This window comes from Glycine max, chromosome 13 (assembly GCF_000004515.6).
Source record: "Glycine max cultivar Williams 82 chromosome 13, Glycine_max_v4.0, whole genome shotgun sequence".
NCBI classification, from domain to species: Eukaryota; Viridiplantae; Streptophyta; class Magnoliopsida; order Fabales; family Fabaceae; genus Glycine; species Glycine max.
In genome coordinates this window covers 11,069,139-11,085,769 of record NC_038249.2, presented here as the reverse complement: position 1 = coordinate 11,085,769, position 16,631 = coordinate 11,069,139, and the positions used below count along the sequence as shown (strand labels likewise).

Genomic DNA, 16,631 nt, shown 5'->3' with positions numbered 1-16,631 from the left:
GAAATTTTTATACAACATCAGTTTTTAGCACAACTGAAGTTGAATGTGCTTACGACATCAGTTTTGACCAGAACCGATGTAGAAAGTGTTTTTACAACATTGGTTTTAACTAAAATTAATATTATAAAGATATTTTCTATATTGGTTTTGAACCAATCGATGTTATTTTTTGCTATTTTTTTAAAAATATTTTGTTTGTCTTAGGATGAACCAACCAAAATCAATTTATAAAATATATTAATTGTAAATTAGAATATTTAAAAATATAGTGATGGAGTTCTTGTCAACATTCTTGTTTCAACTTAATGTAGTAGGGATTGGAATGCAAACAAAGTGGGAAATGGAACACAAACAAAAATGAAAAGGATTGACAAAGCAAAACTGTTTATAGAAGTGAACTAGCTGTAAGATATATTTACAGTCACCTTAGCACCCTGGTTAAAATCAAGAGCACATGTATAAAAGAAAGAAAGTAGAAATTTGTCTACTTCAACCCCATGATGTAAGGATACATGCAAAAAACTAAATAAACAAAACATAACAGAACATATTAACATTTGATAGCGTATATTACCATGTTTTTCAAAAGAGAATCAGTTGCAGGTAGAAATTGATAGTCATTTGTTTCCTTTAGACCATCATAGGCATGCCTCCACTTTGAAATAACCAATTGAAATATTGACTCATTCTAGGATGTTACAATTGGCCCACATATTTGACCACTAAAATCTAAGGTATTTGCATCTTTATCACTAAAAGTCTCAAATGTGTCCCCTTTTTCTGTGGTCTAATGAAGAAGAGTACATATGTGAGAATGACATCTTTTCTCGATTGTAGACTGACAACTCACATGTATGTTATTTACAAATAAAGCAACAAGTGATACCACACAACTTGTGAAGAAGAGATGTTGTTATTTACTGTCTAATTTCATTTTGTATTTTTGTTGATTTCCATTTGTTCAACAAAATATTTCATTTATAAACTTATCATTTAGCACATAGATGATTACTTATTCCATATTCACCTTAATGAAATCCAATATCAAAGGTCACAAAAAATTGAAGCTGAAGAAAGGAAATTCACCCTCAACGATTAAGCCAAACAGCGTCTGCGAGTGGAGGAGCTAAAACACAAGAGTGGGCACGAACCGCCATTGGAGGGCAACACTGTTAGTGGATTATGAAGACAAGGGCGAAGCTGTGAACTTTGACGGAGGGAAGACGAGGGCGACACCAGAGCTGCAACAGAGACGAAGAGGGCACGAGACAGAGTGAGTGACTTAGGGCGTGGAGGCAATAATATTTTTTAAAATCGAGTTCGTTAACATCGATTTTCACTAACAATCGATGTTAATTTTAGTTAACATCAATTTTTTTTAAAAAAAGATGTTAACTTATCATTTCAACAACATTGGTTTTTGTTAAAAATCGATGTTAACTAAATCATGTTAACATTAACATTGGTTTTTTTAACTTATCATTTTTCGACATCAAGTTTTCAAAAAATTGATGTTAAATTAAGTATATTAATATTGTAGAAGCAAGCTTCATGATGAATCAAGATTGATTCAAGGAGTTTTGATGATAACAAAGATGATGACAAAAAGCTCAAAAGTCAAGATCACTTCATGATAACAAAGATGATGACATTCAAGAATGAGTTCAAGATTGAGTCAAGAACACTTCAAAGATCAAGAGTAAATTTGATTTCAAGAATTAAGAATCTAGATTCAAGATTCAAGAATAATCAAGATCAAGATTCAAGACTCAAATATTCAAGAATCAAGAGAAGACTTAAACAAGATAAGTATTAAAAAGTTTTTCAAAACATTGAGTAGCACAAGAAGTTTTCACAAAATCATTACCAAAGAGTTTTACTCTCTGGTAATCGATTACCAGATTATAGTAATCGATTACTAGTGTTTTTAAAACGTTAAGATTTTCAAAATTCAAAATGAAGAGTCACATCTGTTGATGTGTAATCGATTACACCTTTATGGTAATCGACTACCAATGACTTTTCGAAAAATTCATTTCCAAAAGTCATATTTCTTCAAGTGACTTGTTTCTGAAGATTCTTTCAAAAGTCATATCTTTTTAAGTGATTAGTTTTAAAAGAATTGCCAAGAGTTACAAGTTTTGACTTGAGTCATCAAGAAACTATAAATATGTGACCTTGGCATGAAACATGATAACAATTTATTTCATATCCATCATCTCTTTCAATCATTCAATCTATCTTTCAACATCTTCTTTCATTTCTTTCAGAACTTTCTGGTTTCATCTTCTCTTCATCTTTCTAAAAGTTTTTGTTCAAAACTTTCTCTTCCAAGAAAAGTTTTTTGTTCAAAAACTTGTACTATTCATATTTTTTATTCCCTTCTCCCTTTGCCAAAAAGAATTCGCCAAGGACTAACCGCCTGAATTCTTTTTGTGTCTCTCTTCTCCCTTTTCCAAAAGAACGAAGGACTAACCGTCTAAATTCTTTTGTGTCTCCCTTCTCCCTTATCAAAGAATTCAATAAGACACAGTCTGAGAATTCTTTTGATTCTCCCCTTTACCATAAACAAAAGATTTCAAAGGACTAACTGCCTGAGAATTCTTTTGTTTTCCCATTCACAAAGTTTCGAAGGACTAACCGCCTGAGAACTTTGTCTTAACACATTGGAGGGTACATCCTTTGTGGTACAAGTAGAGGGTACATCTACTTGGGTTGTTGACTGAGAACAAGAGAGGGTACATCTCTTGTGGATCAGTTCTAGTGGAGGGTATATCCACTAGGTTGTTCAAAGAGAACAAGGAAGGGTACATCCCTTGTGGATCTTTGCTTGTAAAAGGATTTTTACAAGGTTGAAAAGAAATCTCAAGGACTGCAGGTCGCTTGGGGACTGGATGTAGGCACGGGTTGTTGCCGAACCAGTATAAAAACTCTTGTGTGTTTGTCTCTTTTTTTCCTACTCTTTTAATTTCTGCTGTGCACTTTAATTCCCGCTTTTACTTTTGGTTAAGTTTCTTTTCTATTCTTCATTTACTTAACAACATAGTAAAAGCCTTAGAAGAGTAAATTTTTAATTAGTAAAGGTTTAGGAATAATTAATTCAATTCTCCTTCTTAATTATTCTGAGACCACTTGATCCAACAAATATCGGTTGTTGAAAAACCGATGTTAACAAACTCACGTTATTTACAATTATGTCACCACGTTTTTGTTAACATCGATTTTATGAAAAACCAATGTTAATGTAGCGATGTTAAATCTACATTTTGTAGTAGTGAATGTAAATTAAAGCGGGCTGATCGCAAATTTATTTAAATGAAAAAAATAATATTTTACGAATCTTAACATATCTATATCACGTCTCTTTAAACAAAATTTTTTCAATCATCAAACTCGATTATATTATGCTTGAATAGGCTTTGTAACATCTAGTAAAATTGGTAATGTAGTATAGTCTAGTAAACTTAATAGTATGAAACAACAGAGTGTGCCTTTTAATAAAAATCAACATCTTTCAGATTGTGGACTTCATTTATTCTTCATAGGACTTTGACAAATCCTAGGAAAATATTTTTTACATGAAAAATCTCAGACATAAAGTATTAAATGAAAGTCTTAAATGCACTACTTAAATGATATATCGGATCATCCTATGAGTGCATTGTTTGAATCTTTTAGATGCACAGAAACAAATCATGATCTAATAGCATATCAAACACAACATTATCATTTGTATTTATTTACATTTAATCAAAATAATTATGATTTTTAATTTATTTTTAAGACATAAATATCTTTTGACTTAACAAATATTAATTTAACATGAAAAGGTAAATTTTATTTAATTAATATAGTGGCAGTTTTGTAACACCACTAAGTGTAAATTTTAAATGTTTATATATATTTTTTATAACAAATAGATTATAAAATTATCATAGTGACGATTGTGAAACTATCTTTAGTATCTTTGGTGTTATTTTAAATCAAATTATCATTGTGATGACAGCATAACCAATCAATTTTAAAAATTTAAAAATCAAATTAAATCCAACAAAAATTAGATAAATAAATCATACCTAAAAAAGTTACATGACAAACAACTAATTTAACTTATCATATATATACTGTCGTGTGCATTTATGTACGAAGGGAAATTTCTGTCAAAAACTAATTTAGTATATATATATATATATATATATATATATATATATATATATATATATATATATATTAATGAATATTTATTTATTTATTTACAAAAAATAATTGAATATTTATTTTAAAAAGTTGTGTTAAGCCACGTTTATTTTTAGTACGTTTTGTGTCTGTAGGTGCATTTCGTATCCATAGTTTTTGTACTGAATAGCAACACTAATAAACAAATCTTTTGCTAGTAACTCCTAAAACTAGAAGAAGGCTTCCATTTAATTTCTTCCATGCAATATAAGTGCATTGGTTTCAAAAAAATCCCAATTGGGTGGTTTGGGTTTTAAGTTTCAGGTAGGGAAACGAATAGTGTAAATTAAAGCGAGTGGATGGAAATAAAGTGGTAAAAAAGTAAAATAAAGTAAATTAGAAAAGAGAAATATCATGTATACAACGTATCAAAGAAAACAAAGAGATAAAGATGTAATAAATTTTTAGGAGTGTACAAAGTGTAATTTCTGTCAAAACTTATTTATAAATATGTAGGACTTCCAATCTCATTGTTGTGTAAGAAAAAAAATATAAAATAATTTTCATTTTAACTCTTCAATGGAACATTAATTATTATTTTCACTTATATTTTTTATAATATTAATGATAAACAATAAAATTTATAAATAAATTAATGATGATATAAAGTTAATTTTATAATATTATTACTGTCTTTCATCTATTTATTATTCTTTCTTCATCTATGTAAAATAAGACAACAACTATTTTGAGATGGAGAGTTTTTTTTTTTTTTTTTGTATTAGGTTAAAGACCACCTCAACCCATTAAATTATAAATTAATCTCTCTCATAATTTGTGACTATCCAAAAATATTTTACAAAGAATCCAACATAATTTTTTTATTAAATAAATCAGTTTTACTCATTTGAATTTAAGATCTTACACGTTTAGGTAAATATTTGGATGGGTTGGAGGGAGTATATTTTAAAAAGTCGTGTTATGACACGTTTATTATTCGTAGGTTGTGTATATGGACTATGGGTGCATTTCGTATATAATTTTTGTAGTGAATATAACAACACTAATAACGAAATCTTAATTTGCTTGTTACTCCAAAAAATAAAAAGGTTCCATTTTGTGGCATACAATATACCAAGTGCATTTTAACCAAATATATAAAGGTGTGTGTACCAAGTGCAGTTGGTTTTATTAAACGCACATGGGTTTGGTTTAAAGTTTCAGGTGACAGGCAGGGAAACGAATAATGCAAATTAAAGCGGGCCGATCGCAATGTTATTTAAATGCAAAAATTAATATTTTACTAATCTTAACTTATATCTACATCACGTCTCTTTAACCAAATTTTTTTCAATCATCAAACTCGATTATATTATGCTTGAATAGGCTTTGTAAGATCTAATAAAATTGGTAATGTAGTATAATCTAGTAAACTTAATAGTATGAAAACCCATTCCTTGTCTATGTACAAATAGTATTGAAGTGAAAAAAGTACATCTAAAGAAGAATGTGAGTTGAATTATGTTAGTAATTAACAAGTAAATTCTTTTTATGTAAAAGGTTCCAAAAGTTTTTTACAGAGTAATAATTTCAAAGCTTGAGATCACCAACAAACCTATTATCAATTTTAAAAGCCTATTCGGATATTATTAAATGTTTATCAAAGTTTACTTAATAAGAATTTTATTTTCTTTTAAAAAAATTATTTGTAACTTCAGGGAAAAAGAAGGTTAGCTCAGTTAGTGAATGGTATCATATTTAATTCTTACCGATTAAAATTAAATATCACGTCTTCTACAAAATATGGACCTATAAATAGATCCACCTCAAGCACTATCTGCTCCCTCACAACACAATCACATACAATTCACACTTAACCTAAACCATGCAGATACAAACTCTTCCACTTCCATGCTCTCCTCCGAAACCAATCACCACCATTTCACCACCGCCGCCGTCGAAATTAGCACGGAGGAGCCACTCAATGGCGCCGGAAAAGATAGAGATTTTCAAGTCACTAGAGGGATGGGCCTCGCAGCAGGTCCTGCCACTGCTGAAGCCCGTGGAGCAAAGTTGGCAGCCACACACTACTACAAAAAGCCTTTTTTAAGACACGCACTTTACGTCGGTTGTATAAGGAACCGCTTTAATAAGTGGTGCGGTGGCATTTTTGAAATTATTGGCTTGCAAATGGCATTTTAGGACGCACATTTTAAGGCGGTTATTGAAAACCGCCTTAGAATGTTATGTTTCTTATAATTTACGCCGGTTTTTAGTAAAAACCGTCGTAATTTTCAAAATAAAAAAAAAACAAAACCGCAACCTCGTCGTCCTCTGCTACAAACTCCTTTCTTTGTTCTGCTTGTCCTTTCTTTGAACCCTAGCACCGATTTTTCAAAACCCGTCGCAAGAGAAAAACGCGGTGGTAATTCATTGAACTTGAAAAGAAGATCTGAATCCGAAATCACTTCAGCTCTTCCATCATCCTCCTCTTCTCATTCTCCAAGCCCCTCAGCTTCCTCCCCAAACACTGCAAGAGAGATCTAGAGGCAACAAATCTTCTTGATGGAGCTTTAGAGGTGACAGATCTGTTCATAGATCTCTCTGGTGTTCCTGCTCGTGTTTGTTGCCATAATTGGAACCAGCACGGCCTCGAAGACGACAATCTCGTAGGGCTTTTACCAGAATAGAAGTCTCTGGTGTTTGAGCAGTTCTGTGACCACTTCCATGCAACATCAAGGAATTCAATGTATATGAATTTCATATCTTCTCATTCAAATAATATCCACGCACTGGAACAGCTCCGGAGCATTAAAGATAAGGCAAGCAGCTCTGCACAGGTAGTGTTGTTGGTTGTATCCTTCTAATCACTTGCCTCCTCTGTCCCTCCCTTCCTAGATAAAAGAAAAAACAAAAGACAATGTACGTGATGTGCTAATGTGTTCTGTGTATAAATTTTGTTTGTAGTTTTGCAGTTTGTGAAGAATATTTTTGAATCAAGATTCATTGTACGTACACATTACTTTTGAATCAAGAATATTTTGATAGAAAAGCTTTATACTCTATGATCACATCCCAGTGGCAAAAATATTTGCTTAGTAATATTCTAATTGATTAAAAAAAAGTTATAGGTTGTATACTTGTAATTGCATTTAATTCCAACCAAGACACGAGGACCAATCAAGTCATGGCTTGAGGAGTTATTTTTGTTACAGGATAGGGGAGGTTATTTTCAGCTATTGCATTTATATCTATTGTAATAGAAAAAAATTACAGAACTTATGGATGACATTCGTGAGAATGTCTCTGTGTTGACACTGCTTGCTGAGGTCTTGTGCTTGCTGGATATGATTGTAAATTCATTTGCTCATATGATATCAACTAAGCCTGTTGATCGATATACAAGACCAGAATTTACAGGTAAGGAAATTGATCATTTCTATTAAAAAATTGTATATCAGTAAGAAATTTCTTTATTGGTATTTTTTATTTGATAGAGAATAGGCCGTTGGCAATTGATTCTAAACAGGCTATTAATCATATTAAGAGGAAGTATGAGTTGGAGAATATGGAAATTGTGAACAAGGAAAAAGAAAAGGTTCGATATGATTTCCTGGTATTTGTAGAATGTAATTTCCATCAACATGTTTCTAATTAATTTGAACCTTTATAGGCTGACAAAGCCATTGCAGAAATTGAGGCAAAGTGTGGCCAAAAAATTGAAGAATGCAAAGAAGAACAAAGGCAGCAGTTGATGCGCATTGAAGATGAACACACGTTGCTCGTAAGCATAGAAAAAGTCTTGAATTTGAAATTATTGGCTGCTTAGAAATATTCTATCATTGCATTCTATTACATGGGATCATAAGTGTTCTGATTTGTCTTTAGTTATATTTTTAATTACTTAATGTTCTAATTAATTGAAAAAACCATTTTTTTAAATAAAGTTACTTTCTGATTAGTATTTGTTAGAGATGCAATATAAAGTCATTCATGTATCGTTACCTAGCAGCTTGAGCTTTTTGGATAGTTTGTTAATGACATGGTACGAAATTCTCTATGACTATGTGGTCTAGAGATCAAAGCATTGAGGTGTGAACTTGAAGATGAGTGTCAGAAGCTGGAAGAGGAGTTGCATCTTCAAAAATCCAAAGTATGGAATACCCTGATATGATAAATTAATTTCTTGTCATAATTTTTATTATTATATTTATTCTTTGGAATATATTGCAGGAAGACAGGCAAAGGGCTTTGTTGCAGTTGCAGTTGAAAGTGATGAGTGACAAGCCCAAAGAGGACCAAGAAGTGAATTCAAAACAGATTTAGTGATGAGTGACAAGCCCAAAGAGGACCAAGAAGTGAATTCAAAACAGGTTTACTTGTGTTTCAATCTATTTGTTTGTGTCTGTCTTCAAATGGATGCCATATTTGCTAATTTTCATGTTGGGATACCTTTGGTAGTTTGGTTTGACAGGATATTCCATTATTTCAGAGCTTCCTAATTTTGTCTGGTGATGGTGTGTTTTTACAAATGCTAAAATTAAGATAGACTCCATGCTATTACTTACTAGTAACTGTTTCCTGGAATTCTATAATTTGTTGTCTCAGACTCTCAGTCATAGCCTCTGCCAGGGAATAAATACCTTGAATTCAAATGTCAAATCAGACACTGCATTCAAAGGCGGTTATTACATAATAACCGTCTTTGAATGTTGAACCAGACGTAACATTCAAAGGCGGTTATTATGTAATAACCATCTTTGAATCTCGAGGAGATGTAACATTCAAAGGCGGTTATTACATAATAACCGTCTTTGAATGTCGACCAGACGTAACATTCAAAGACGGTTATTATGTAATAACCGTCTTTGAATGTTGAACCAGACACTGCATTCAAAGACGGTTATTATATAATAACCGTCTTTGAATTGTTCTCACTTTCAAAGACGGTTATTATAATAACTGTCATAAAAAGCAATTACGTTTCAACGACGTTATATACAACGACGGTTTACAACCGTCGTTAAAAGCACTTAATAACCATCGTAAAAAGCCATTTTTCTAGTTGTGACAGGACTTCGTCCCCAACTCCTCATTGCCGTTCAAAGAGTTCACCGATGAGGTTAGGGCTCTTCGCGAGCGCACGATGGAGCTACCGGACGAGTACTTTGTGGTGCTGGTGGGAGACATGATTACGGAGGAAGCGCTTCCTACTTACCAGACCACGATGAACAACCTCGATGGGGTGAGAGATGAGTACGGAGCATGCCAAAGCCCGTGGGCCGTGTGGACCCGGGCCTGGTCCGTGGAAGAAAACAGGCACGGGGATTTGCTCAAAACCTATATGTATCTTTCTGGCCGTGTTGATATGGAGAGGGTCGAGAAGACTATTCATTACCTCATTGCTTCAGGCTGGGTGAGCACTGAGTAGTGGTACTTTTTCTTTTTTTAACATCAAATCTAAGTTGAGTGCGTTTAACATAACTCACTTCAGACTGGGTGAGTGTATTAACAAAACGCTTATGTAGTGTTTATGGTTGACAAAAAAGACAAAAGGAAAAGAAATTTGAGATACTAAATAAAGTACGTATTTCACGAATTTCAGAGATAAATTTATAGGTTTAATAGCATTTTAATCTCTAATTTTTAATTTTAGAAGAATTTTATCTCTAATTTTTTTAAGAAACTAGTGAATTTTACTCTCAAGTTATTTTTTTATTAATAAACACAAAAATTAGAAGTATAATTTACCAATAAAAATAAAAAGTATGTGTAAAATTTATAAAAAAATAAAAAGTTGGGTGTAAAATGTATCAAAAAATAAAAAATTAGGTGTAAAATTTGCCAATAAAAAGTTAGAATAAAAAGTACAATTATATTATAAGTAAAATGAGAGAGGATAAATCTATAAGTTTCTTAACAATTAAGGTAAAATCCGTCAAAATAATTTGTTGGGATAAAATTTATCAAAAATTAAAAAGTTTGAGATAAAAAGTACAATTAAGCTTAATATATATATATTAATTTGAGAAACTAAATAGAACCTAAAATTTGAGAGAGAAAAATATAATTAAGCCAAAATATAATAGTAAAGAGGTTAATAAGATTTATGCATATTTCATTAGATATATATGGTAGTTGCTACTGGTTTTTTCTTTTTCTTTTTTTTAAGAGAGCTACTGGTATTTTGTTTAGTATACATACTTACAAAAGGGTCATATACATAAGTTTCCTCCGAAAAAGAAAAAAAACATGGGTCTTTTTCTTGGAGAGATATTGCTGCTTCTCTTTTTCTAAAGCTTTTTTCGAGATGCAGCACACCGCGCATCACCTACACTATTTTCCAAAATGAAAATTGATTAGTGTATTAGAAGTCTGGATTTATTTTTTAATCGGCAAACAAGATAATATTATATAACAGGGACACAGTCTGGAAGTGCCAAAAAAAAAGAGTACATGGAAGACAAAGTCTCCAGATATCAGCACATAAGCCTGCATATAGGTGATAGTGTGTGTGTCTTTTTTTTTTTTTTTATAGTGGTGGTTGTGTATATGTTAAATAAAAAATAGGTGAATTTAATTATATAAGTATTTCTCAAACAAAATTTAAATATATAATATTAAAATTAACTAATTTAAATATTTTCATTAATTTTAATTTTCTTGTGTTACGTAGTAACAATTAATAAAGTTTAAATATATGACCTATCTAATATCCAATACTAACTATCTAAAGTCTCCATCATTAGATCAATCATATAGTGGGTTATTAATTTTGATTAAATTATTTAAATATTTTTTATATTGATGATAAATCATGTTATTTTTAATAAAAAATAATATTATTGTATTTTTCTTTAACATGCCATTCATTTTATTCTTCTTAATTTTATTATTTTTTTTATTAAAACTCTTATAATTAAAATTTAAATAATAAGATTTGTCTCTTAAATTGCACAAAGCTAGCTAAAAGCGAATTACATTTTTTAGTGCTTCTACATTTTTTGTTTCTTGTGACAGATAAGGGGACTTTCTTGAGCACATTGTGAAGATCTAATAAAAATCTAACAATTTGTTTTTAATGGATAGGATGTTGGTATGGAGAACAACCCATATTTGGGGTTTGTGTACACGTCATTCCAAGAGCGAGCAACATTCGTGGCACATGGGAACACAGCTCGGCTTGCGAAGGAGGGTGGTGATCCAGTGCTAGCGCGCATATGCGACACGAGAACGCGTACACAAGGATCGTCGAGAAGCTTCTAGAAGTGGACCCCACCGGGGCAATGTTGGCCATAGGAAAAATGATGCAGAAAAAGATCATAATGCCGGCGCACCTTATGTACGATGGGGATGACCCCAGGCTATTTGAACACTACTCCGCGGTGGCGCAACGTATAGGCGTGTACACGGCCAATGACTATGCAAACATCTTGGACTTTCTGGTTGGACGGTGGAGATTGGAGAAGCTGGAAAGTTTGACGGCTGAGGGAAAGAGGGCACAGGATTACGTGTGTGAGTTACCACCGAGGATTAGGAAGTTGCAAGAGCGAGCTGATGAGCGAGCGCGTAAGATGAAGCCTAATAGCTTCAAGTTCAATTGGATATTTAACAAAGAGTTGCTTTTGTGAATTTGGGATAGATTATGATTTGTGGGTGAGGAATAAAGGTGACATGCCCTTATTAGCATAGAAGCTTTAGATAATGGAAGTTGTCAATGGATATCATGCTACGAGTTTGGAAGTGGCTGTGATTTTTGCGGATCAAAAAAAGTAGGAATGAACAATTAACTAGGATTAGTGTAATGAACAATATTGGATGCATGGTTGTTGTAGTGGACGCAAAACTAGTAGGATTTTTTATGTGTGACGTATGGTTTGAGTTTACGATTGAGGAATAATAAATCTATAATTGATGTAGTTTTATTGTATGTATTGTTAATTGATGTAACTAAACGAAGGGAAAGAGAACAAAGATTTAATCTCTAATTGATTTCTAAGAATACTAAGAGTTGAAATTGAGAAAACCTCAATTTTTATCGAATCAACATTTGTTTTCCCAAGGAGGCTTAGGTACATATAAATAAATAAATAAAGTACTAATACGCCACAAATCTTAAAGCAAGAAACAAATAAAATGTCTAAAAGGCCGTTACATAAAATAGCAAAAATACCCTTAAAATTAGATTAAAAAAAATTCATTTTGACCCCTTTAATGATGAAATTTGACTAAAATATTGGTGGAATATTAATATTAGATTTATTAGATAATAACTAAGTCTAATTTTTATCATTTTATTTATAATTTTTGTACTATTGCTTGGATTTTTTTCTTCAAATTGTAAACAATTATAAAAACCGTTGAGATTTTTCTTTTTTTTCTCACATTTTTTCACTTGTTTCTTTCTTTTTTTTCTTTTTACAAATATAATATATATAAAAAAGAGAAGACGAAAATATATTGATACTAGATAAAATCCAAAAAAGAAAGATAGACTCAAAGAAATAGAACAAAGGAAGATGAAATAATAATATAGAGTTAAACAAAAGTGAAATAACAAACAAAGGAAGAAATACACGAAAAAGACAAAAAAAAACAAAGGATTAGATAACACCTGATTTTAAGAGTCGAAGCTCGGATACCAAATGATAAGATAACACTTAAGATCGTCTTAAAAATAGGTATAAAAAGAAAGAAACTTGACCCTAGCTGCAACTTACCAGGAGAACCAATACTATGATTCCTAACCCAAGAACAAAGGAAAAACTCTAACAATAGAAAAACTCTCAAATTTCATTAATCTTCAAATCCCGCCCGCCTTTGGAGAGTATAAAAGTTCCCTATTTCTAGAGTGCTATAATAAATTCTCACTAATATGTATTTACCAAATGCATTAATAATGGCATGCCACTAATTGAAAATAAATGACAATAAACATGAAAATAAATTTCCACTAGCCACTAAATGACCTGGAGCACTCTAGAAAGCATTTATTAAGACTAAGGAAAAACGAAAAGTCACCAAAAAATTCAGGCAAAACAATAGTACGAAAATTACAAATAAAATGACAAGAATTGTACTTACTTATTATCTAATCGGTCCAATATCAATAGTCCACTAGAATTGATCAACTCGGGCCATGGATGCTTCTTGTCTTGTAAATTGGGCTTCCTAAAGTGATTCTTCAAGTTAATCTCAAAGCATCTTCATCCATTTGTAGGAAAGTGACCTACTTAGGAGCAGTCCTTAATTCATATTGGTATTCTTTCTCTTTGATCTTTAGAATCAAACCTTGCAATGCTTGCCTCTTAGTCTTGGACCTTGTCATAGGACCTCCAATCCCATGTAAAGGTTCATTAGACGGGTTGGTTGCACCTCTATCATGAATTCATCTATTCTTGGAGTACGAGGAGCTCTATTTTGTATGCTTTGCATGTGATAGATACGTGCATGAAAGGGAGAGCTTCCCTAATGCAAAGAGTTTAGAAGGTACTCTAGCTAGAGAGGAGGTTGGCAAAAATGTTGTTGAGGGTGATGCTGAGCATCTAAGGAACCTAGAAAAATAGGTGGAGTCTTCCCTAACACAAAGTTGATGATTCAAGGTTATCAGAGAGTACAGATGCAATAAGTTGGCCTAGTAATCCTAACTAGGAGAATTCAAAAGCGTATGGACCTTGGATGGTGGTTCGACGGACAAAGAGATAATTTTCCTAATAGTTCGAGCCCCAAGAATGTGCAACCTAAGGAAGTAACAACATGCACTAAAGGGCCAACATAAGGCAGAAGGATATTTGTTGGAAGTAGCTATGATCTTTGTTGTTAGGTGGCACTTGTGCTAATAATAAGTAGGAATGAGCAATTAACTTGGATTAGTGTAATGGATAATATTGGATGCATGATTGTTGTAGTGGACGAAAAACTAGTACATTGGTTTGTAATGTATGGTTTAGCAGTGAGGAATAATGTTAGTCGTCTTATACGACTAACTTTTGTATAGAAAACATTTTCTAAAACTTGTATAGTTCCCAATTTATAGTTATTTTGTAGGAATTTTTATATAAATCTTGTTTTGTTTGAATAGTTGTCTTTAGAGTATCTCCCATGTGATTTAATGATAAAATTTGTACAATTTCAGGTCAAAAGAGGCTAAAATCTTGAAGTGCTAAAAGGAGCAGTCGCGCTAAGCGGACCTGTGGGCCCAGCGTGCATCCACCGCTAAGCGCAGCTTAAACGCGCTTAGCGTGACAAGAGAATCTGGCAGAGCACAAGAATCAAGGCTGCGCGCTAAGCGTGAGATCATTTCGCTAAGCGAGACGTTTGTCTCTTGCCAGGCTCAGCACATGACTGGCGCAAAGCCCAAATCCACTTACTCGCGCTAAGCGCGAGGGTGGTGCTAAGCGCGATGTCGTGATTTTAGAGCCTATTTAAGCCTGAATTGTCAGAATTAGGGTACGATTTTGAGAGACCAGAGCTGCATATTTTTGCACAGACTTCGAGAATAATGCTCTGGAGGCAGTAGAGAGGCAGCAGGTAAGCAAGGAAGCTAGGGTTCATCACTTTGAGAGATTAGATAGTGTTTGAGTGATTGTGAGGTACCAAGAAGAGGAGGAGGGATCCTGACGTGAATCTTACGGGGCGGAACGTTTGATACAACATTGTTGACGGAGAGGGACGCCACTTCCAAAGATGGAAGATAAGTCACGGTGACGCCACAAGGAATCAACCTTGATAAGTCAGAATTTGGTTCAACAGGAACCCTGAGAGAAGTTTTCTCACGTATTTGAAAAGAATGCCAAAAGTCCCTTCATTCATTTTGACGAAAATATATATAGTTCACCAAACCCTAAAAACTAAATAAATTGGTACAGCTGAAAAGGCATAGGTTTCAGCCACAACCACCAATTTATTTATTTAATTGCAATAATTAAATGATAAAATAAAAAATAAAAAAATAAAAAAATAAAAATAAAAATAATGGAAACATGGGCCTTCAATCATCATCAATGGCAGCTATACAAATAACCAGCCTTGTCTCTATGACGTGTTGGGCCTGTTTAAGTCTGCCTTTGGTCATGGGCCTTTCAAGTGCTTCATGGTCCTTGCCCTTAGTTGTGTCCTCATCACTCCCTCCTTCTTGAAAAGGATTTGTCCTCAAATTCAAGGCTCCTCCATCTGCATCAATAAGAGATAAATCAGACACATTAAAAGTGACACTTACATTATACTCACTAGGCAAGTCAATCTTGTAGGCATTGTCGTTGATCTTCTCCAACACTTGGAATGGTCCGTCTCCTCTAGGTTGAAGCTTGGACTTTCTGTGTTCTGGGAACCTCTCCTTCCTCAGGTGTACCCAAACCCAATCACCTGGTTCAAGCACGACTTTCTTTTTGCTTTTGTTGGTTTGCCTTGCATAGCTCGCATTTTTCTTTTCAATTTAAGCCTTCACTTGCTCATGCAGCTTCTTCACATACTCAGCTTTAGCCTGTGTGTCCTTATGCTTAAACATAGAAATGTTAGGCATAGGCAACAAATCAAGAGGAGTCAAAGGATTAAATCCATACACTATCTCAAATGGTGAACAATCAGCTGTGCTATGGACAGCCCGATTATAGGCAAACTCAACATGAGGCAAACATGCTTCCCAAGATTTAAGATTTTTCTTTAAAATAGTCCTAAGCAGTGTGCCTAAAGTCCTATTGACTACCTCAGTTTGACCATCAGTTTGTGGGTGACAAGTAGTAGAAAACAAAAATTTAGTACCAATCTTACCCCACAAGGTCCTCTAAAAGTGACTAAGGAATTTTGCATCCTTATCACTGACAATGTTCCTCGGTAATGCATGAAGCCGCACTATTTCTTTGAAAAACATATTAGCCACATGACAAGTGTCATCCACTTTCTTGCAAGGTATGAAGTGTGCCATCTTAGAAAACCTGTCCACAACAACAAACATAGAATCCTTTCCATTCCTGGTTTTGGGCAGCCCCAAAACAAAGTCCATAGATATGTCAGTCCCAGGATATTTAGGAACAGGCAAAGGAGTATACAATCCATGAGGTTTAACCTTAGATTTAGCCTTTTTACACACAATGCAATGATCACAAAACTTATGCACATCACGCCTCATATGAGGCCAAAAGAAATGCTTTTGCAGGATTTCCAGGGTCTTTTGAACCCCAAAGTGACCCATCAAACCCCCCTCATGTGATTCACTCACAAGCAACTCTCTAATGGAACACTTAGACACACACAATTTATTTGCTTTAAACAAGAATCCATTTTGCCTATAGTAACCATTTTCAGAAAACTTTTCACATGCAGCAAAAATTTTAGCAAAGTCCACATCATGCTCATACATGTCTTTCAAAGACTCGAGACCAAACAGTTTAGTTTCAAGCATAGCAAGTAAAGCATGTCTCCTAGATAACACATCAGCCACTACATTCCCTTTCCCC

At 33.2% G+C, this 16,631-nt stretch overlaps 1 long non-coding RNA gene and 1 pseudogene across 1 annotated transcript; both read left to right on the top strand.

Annotated features, from left to right (window-relative positions):
• The first annotated feature begins 6,100 nt into the window (after nucleotides 1–6,100).
• On the top strand, nucleotides 6,101–11,807 carry LOC100815078 (stearoyl-[acyl-carrier-protein] 9-desaturase 6, chloroplastic-like; annotated as a pseudogene).
• Nucleotides 7,690–8,493, top strand: LOC112998754 (uncharacterized). The gene is made up of 4 exons (XR_005887737.1): nucleotides 7,690–7,774; nucleotides 7,850–7,960; nucleotides 8,253–8,329; nucleotides 8,410–8,493. It is a non-coding gene; the product is annotated as an uncharacterized lncRNA (long non-coding RNA).
• Nucleotides 11,808–16,631: the final 4,824 nt, after the last annotated feature.